Raw genomic sequence first — 7,453 nt, 5'->3', positions numbered from 1 at the left:
AAATGAAAGCTTGGAAAAGATAAGGAATATCTTTCAAAAGGCAAAAAACATCACAAGTTGAAAGAGAAAGTTTTCTATTTTTTTGTGATTTGTGCTTAAATGATTTTAGAAACCATTTGTGACTTGTGATTAGTGATTCCTCTCATACCTATATATTTAGTGTGAGTTGAGAAAAAAATATATTTTATTCACAGGAAGATGAAGCAATGAAGTGTTGTAGTAAGGGTTAATACAAATTTTGGGTGTGGAATTTTCTACCGTGTAATTATTGAATAATAATTTGCATTTATTTTGTTATCCATTTTCATCTATCATTTGTTACAATACATAAAACATAAATAAAATGTTGAACCTTATTTTGGTGAACTCCTTAAGAATCTATTTAAAAACCTTATTATATAAAGTAGAACAAACCCATAAAGCGAAGGCTCCTTTTGCAACTAGTACTGATACAGGAGCCCATCCACATGAACACTCTGGCTGATCCTCCATGCTCATTGCTCACCAGAGAAGATAAAGACCAGGAGAGTGACGACAACAGAGGAATTTCTGGCTCTGTTTACGTCAGGACTGAAGATTTTTCACTTTTTAAAAAATGAATGGCGTAATGAATACATTTTTTAACAGATAAAACAAGTTGGAGATAGTGGATAGGGTCTCCACACAAGAACCTTGTACCACTGTACTTTTGTATTAAGGGATGAACTCTTGGAGGGTTTATGTCTGATGGCCATTTGCAGTTGGCTTTTTTTGTTTATAAATATTCATATATAAATTTTATAAGATTATAAATTATCATTATTCTTTACTGTTGTAAAATATGATGGGATTTTTAGATAGACAATTTAAAATTGGATTCCTGTGATTTATTTTTAAAAAATTAGAAGACGTTACGAGCAGAGATGCATGATGACAAGTGGATGATCTTGAATTGCCTCCTCACATTCCTATGCAATCTTACATACCCTTGATGGGAGATGCATTCTTGCATACGCTTGATGGGACCTGCATGTATGTATGCATACGTACATATTTTTGGAATTGATTATATATAATCTCAAATTTGTATGTATGCATAATATACACACTCATAACATACACACTCATGATTGATTCTCTCAATACCACAACTCCTACTCTCTACTAGCATTATTGACAACCAAAATGATATTAATGACACTCCTTTATCCCTCCATCCTCCACACCCCTTCATTATTCAACAAAGGGAATGAGGACTATGTAAGTATTTAAAATATTTTTGTAGTCTTTGTGATATGTTAAGATAATAAAGATATGGCTATGAATATATCTTAATTTGAAATTGTTGGGAAAAAAAAATTGATCTTATTTTTCTAATACTTAATTTAAATGATTATTTAATTTTACGTATTTATTATTCATTCTATTGTTAGATATAATTTCTACCACCAAATATAAGAAAATTGTCAATTTGTGAGAAGCTTCCACATTGAATTCTAGATGTCTTTTCCAGTCAACATTCTAGATATTTCTATTTATTGTTGCCTTATCCTCACAACTACTGCACTGTTCCCGCCATACATTGGTTATAAATAGAATGTAATGCAAACTGTTGCTTACTTCCTATTGAGTCCAACTCGGTAGAGTTGTAAAAGGTTGTGGAAAACAACATGTAATGTAATGGTGTTTGTTTTTGTGAAGAGATGAAGCTCTATTAGAAGTTTGTAAGATGTAAAATGTTATTCTCATTGTTATAAAATGGTTTGTTTTTTTTTCTTGTTATTTCTTCTTCCTCTCCAATCCTTCACATTCACATATTTTGGATTCAATCTTACTTGGAGTGACATTATTTGTAACTTGTAGTTTGTAATTTGAAAAAAAAAAGTAGACATCAAGTTTCCACAAGCCATGTTATAATAATCTTGAGTGTTTCCGGATGAGATTGTGTATAATTAGAATGCCATCTTTAGAGACATAAACACTTATTCTATAGTTAAGTAATTCAATGGGATGCAAATTGTACATTGTAATTATAGCTAAAAATTGAGATAGCTACAGTAAGGTTGAACCAAGTGTTCAAGATGGATTTGATGAAGAAGCTAGCATTAAGTGCTCAAAGAGTTTTGAAGAAGAACTTCCATCTTAACTTTTGAGGAGATCCACTTAACAAAATACAAAACCAAAGAGATATAGTTTGCTTGATTTTATATGTACTTTTTCTTTTGAGATGACTAAGCAATGGAGATGGATGATAAAGAGTGCTAAAAGTTGATTATGTATGATAAGCTATATTTTGTAAAGAAGAATGGCACCGAGGAGTTGGTTCAATTGTCGAAGGGTAGAAATCTTATCAATTGCAAATGGGTCTTCAAGAAGCAATCTAGTTTAGATGGAAGAGTTTAAAAGTACAAGGCTAGATTGATTTTGAAGGAATATTCTTAGGTTGATGGAATTGATCATGATGAGATTTTTTTAAGTTGACATCATTTGGTTATTATTAACATTCATAACATCTTTTGATCTTGAAATTGAGCAAATATATGTGAAAATAACTTTTATCCATGGTGACTTAGAGGAAGAAATCTACATGACATACCTTAAACACCATGTGATAAAGTATAAAGAGTAATTAGTTTGTAGATTGAAACAAATCTATATAATCTCAAACAATCTAAAAAAAATCTGATATCAGAATATTGATTCATATGTTTTAAAATTGAGATTTTTAAAGTCCAAATCAGATCATTAAAATTAACACCTTATTATCGTTACACTTTGTACATAGACAATATATGAAATTTTAATAATAATAATAAATAGATAATTTGAAATCTAAAATCTCAACTTTCATTCTAATTTGAGAAGCTTTAAATGTTACCTTAAAAATCCTGCCTTGTGTGGAAAATAGTTGCTACCTCTAAATTGTAATAAAATACGAACACTTTTATTTTGTTATATATTTAAAAATTAAATCACTAAAAATTGAAATTATCAAGCAAACGTGAGGCCGACGTCAGCTGGAGTATCTCAGTCGGTTAGAGCGTGTGGCTGTTAACCACAAGGTCGGAGGTTCGATCCCTCCCTCTAGCGTTTAACTTTATAAGCAGCGTCAAATAAAAGTCCGATAGTCTAATGCAGCTGGGAAAATGGTTTTGCTTGAGATGACGGAATTTAACTTTATCTTCACATACAAAAAAAAATACACTATATGTAAACTATATTTATTCTAGTGTTTATCAAAATCACTTTGCAGTGAAGATGACAGCTGTGGGATTTGAACCCACGCCCTTTCGGACCAGAGCCTAAATCTGGCGCCTTAGACCACTCGGCCAAACTGTCTGCTTATTTAGAGTTAAAAAATACATTTTTTGTGTAAATATGGTCTTTAATAGCTTTTGAAATAAGAATGAAATATGTCATCATATTTGTCTTGTGAATAGTAAGTCTGTTGGGGTCTTACGGATCCACACCATTGTTATTTGCCCAAGAGCCAATTAAAATCATTATCATCTTGCTTTCCATAAGTGTTTTGGAAGTTGCAGCAGAAAATTGTACAATGCGGCTAATTTGGGTGCGATATAATTTCAAAAACAGAATTTTATCGATATTCATCTTTCACTGTGGTCTTTTATTTTTATTATTTACTGTAAAAGATTCTCTCTTGATTACAATTATATCGCATTGATTCTCAAGTGAATTAGCTAGTTGTGCATATTTATTTGTAAGAGATATTATAATCAATTTATGTTAGAGATAGGGATTTTTCTTTAAAATTCAATAGATGTTGATGAGATTTTTTAGGATTATTTTAAAGTGGGTGTCCCATAAATTTTGTAGTGTAGTTTAGGCTTACTAAAAAATTTATACAAGCTAGTGGTATCATGAATTTTGTTATTTATATAAGCTACTGGTATCATGAATTTTGTTATTTTGATTTTTACTTCATGAGACCTCCCACTTCTTAAAAGTAGATCCTCAAGCCCCCTCCAAAGATCCCAACCTTACAAAAATATATCCTATTTGTTATCTTCCTCAAACCATGACAAACATGGGCTATAAAGATGAAAACCATTTTACTAATCTAATCAAACCAATCTACTAATCTAAGTTTTTCTTTCTATTACCCCACTTTTTATTAGTTTATAAGTAATTGAGCTACCTCGTTTTCATTCACCCCATGTTAAGAACAACAAATTTATCACGTTACCACTATGGTTTCCTTCTAATATTGATATTGGTAATTTTTTTTATATTTACTTCAGAATTAAAATAATTCTTCATGGAGATGGTAAAAATTTGTTATATTCTTCTTGTTCTTGCTTTTGGGATTTCTATTCTTGTTCATAGCGACATGTTTAGTCTCATAGATGTGCCTCCATCAACAAAAATCTTATATATTATATTTCTTTATTGATGATTCTCTCAAAGGACTTGGCTGTATTTTCTGAAGCATAAATTTAAGGTATTCAATCGATTCAAAAAGTTTAAGGCTATTGTGGATAATTATATAAGTAGAAAGATCAAGGAGTTGAGAACAACCCGTTAATGTGAGGATCCAATTAACACAGAGAGGGGGGGTGAATCAGTGATAACAATAAAATACAATCTTTCACCAATCTGACAACACTTCACCAAAAATAGTTCATAACTAGTACTGGTAGCTGATCAAATAGTCACTTAAATCAGATTTACCAAAACATTGTCGGTAGCTACTTAAGTGTTCATCATTAGTAAAGACATCAAATGAATAACTCAACAATCCATACACAACATGAAAACAAGGATTTTTCACATGGAAACCCAAATAGAAAAAATCACAGTGGGAATTGGTACCCATAAAATATTTGCACTCTTTTGGAATGCACCCTATTAAAGGCATATCCCGGTTAGAAGCTTTACAATAATGCCCAGTTAAGAGAAGACCCTGTTAGGAGTCACCCAGTGAAGGGATTTTAACCTCAACTTTGTTAGGATCTCTAACCTATTAGGAGTAACCTTGTTAAAGGATTTAAACCCAAATTAATGAGCCACCCGGTGAAGGGATTTACAAGATCAAGCCTGTTAGGACCTACCTAGTCAAGGGATCTTAACACTACTGCAACTGTTAGGAAACAATAGATAAATGATCTGATCAATGCACTCTCTTCTTGCTAGTACAAATCCATTTTAACTACAATCTGTTTCACACATGCAAACATCTCAATCTGGTTCAGCACACTCTTCTTCTCTGATCACCAACACAATAAACCTTCTCAAAATCGACCTAAATACACTTTTCAACTGGGTCGGTTACAAAACCCTGGCAACATTCAAAATACATTGAATCTACATCATAGATCATATTAGATCATTACAAATCATTACAATTCATCATACAGATCATTACAACAAATTCCAAGACAATTACAACCATTGAATGATCATAACTCATCACCGCGCATCAATCTGATAAGCTGTCAAACCCTTATCACATTCTGCTAAGCACTTCATTGTTTCCCAAGAAATTCGCTCGTTGTACACGCCAAAACAACATCTTATCTCTTCACATGGATTATGGCACGTCATCATCAATTTATGAATATGAAAATAATCACCGCCAAACCATAAAACATCACCGGTCAAAGATCTTGATACCGATTCTCAAACCCTACTTGAATATACAACAGTCAATTACAAACATGACTTCTGGTTCTCCAAACATGATGCGGTTCAATTCATAGACTCCTTACAATGTCATAAGCACACATTCCAAACCACAACACCTAACTCAACACAAATTACTACCACAACCATCTCCTTCATTATTCATGCTTACTGGTTCATTGACAACTTAGGAAATATTCCATTACCGGTTAGGCTTAGATAACTTAGATGACTTAGATGATATACCAAACATAAACAAACATGGTTGCAATCAATGACAACACAAATAACTAATCATCAAGCATCATATCACAATTATATCATCACCAACAATCCATCAATATATCATCACCAATAGTCCTTTACCGGTACATCATCATCATCTCTATCAGTTATGCTAATATGCCAACAATCTCCCCCTTTGGCATTGATGGAAGCACTAAAACAATGCAACAACTAAAACAATCAACTATTGACAAATACCAGGAACTCATCATGCCATGTTGTACCGATTTGTGCTTCATTTGATCTTCTCCTTTGATATTCTCCCTATCATTGTTCTTCTCCCCATGACTGTTACATTTAGTCTCCCCCTTTGACAACAATGTCAAAGGTGCAAAGGAATCTTTTGTCTTCATCTTTGCTGCTCCCCTTGAGGAGTAGCCCAGTTCTCATCAACCCATAGTGAAAGATATTCAATGAATCCACTAGATTGATGCATCACCAACATCCTAGTTGATCTTGGGTAGGGGTATAACCCCTAACTTACCTATGATATATTCAAAGGTAGCCTTAGGAAATGGCTTCATGATTATATCTGCCTACTACTTCTTACTTAACACATGCTCCAATCTCACTCTCTTTTCCTACACTCTTTCTCTTAGAAGGTGATACTTCAATTCAATATGTTTAGTTCTAGCATGTAGTACCGAGTTCTTAGAAATGTTTATAGCACTAGTGTTATCATAATGTATGATCATTGGTTCTAACATATCTTGCTTGAATCCTTCCAAGACATGTCTCATCCATATAGCTTGTGTACAATTCATGGATGCAACAACATATTCAGCTTTTGATGTAGACTGAGAAATACAAGTTTGTTTCTTACTGGTCCAAGATACCAGTCTACCACCTAGAAAGAATGCACCACTAGTTGTGCTCTTCCAATCATCCACATTTCTTGCCCAATTAGCATCAGTGAATACCTGCAAAGAAAAATTGAAATTGTTGGGAAAAAAAATTATCTTATTATTCTAATACTTATATTTAAATGATTATTTAATTTTACTTATTTATTATTCATTCTATTGGTAGATAGAATTTCTACCACCAAATATAAGAAAATTGTCAATCTATGAGAAGCTTCCGCATTGAATTCTAGATGTCCTTTCCAGTCAACATTCTAGATATTTCTATTTATTGTTGCCTTATCCTCACAACTACCACACTGTACTTTCCTTACATTGGTTATAAATAGAATGTAATGCAAACTACTACTTACTTCCTATTGATTCCAACTCTGTAGAGCTGTAAAAGGTTGTGGAAAACAACATGTAATGTAATGGTGTTTAATTTTGTGAAGAGATGAAGCTTTGTTAGAAGTTTGCAAGATGTAAAATGTTATTCTGATTGTTATAAAATGGTTTGTTTTTTTTTCTTGTTATTTTTTCTTCCTCTCCAATCCTTCACATTCACATATTTTGGATTTAATCTTACTTGGAGTGACATTATTTGTAACTTGTAGTTTATAATTTGAAAAAAAAAATAGTAGACATCAAGTTTTCACAATCCATGTTATAATAATCTTGAGTGTTTCCGGATGAGATTGCGT

General features: G+C 32.3%; 2 non-coding genes across 2 annotated transcripts; one reads left to right on the top strand and one right to left on the bottom strand.

Annotated features, from left to right (window-relative positions):
- Nucleotides 1-2,995: 2,995 nt before the first annotated feature.
- On the top strand, nucleotides 2,996-3,069 carry TRNAN-GUU (transfer RNA asparagine (anticodon GUU)). The gene has a single exon. It is a non-coding gene; the product is annotated as a tRNA-Asn (tRNA).
- Nucleotides 3,070-3,238: 169 nt separating this feature from the next.
- On the bottom strand, nucleotides 3,239-3,318 carry TRNAL-UAG (transfer RNA leucine (anticodon UAG)). Its single transcript has one exon. It is a non-coding gene; the product is annotated as a tRNA-Leu (tRNA).
- Between the last annotated feature and the right edge of the window lie 4,135 nt (nucleotides 3,319-7,453).

This window comes from Cryptomeria japonica, chromosome 3 (genome assembly GCF_030272615.1).
Source record: "Cryptomeria japonica chromosome 3, Sugi_1.0, whole genome shotgun sequence".
NCBI classification, from domain to species: Eukaryota; Viridiplantae; Streptophyta; class Pinopsida; order Cupressales; family Cupressaceae; genus Cryptomeria; species Cryptomeria japonica.
The sequence above is the reverse complement of the archived record's forward strand: the minus strand, read 5'-3'. Positions and strand labels throughout refer to the sequence as shown.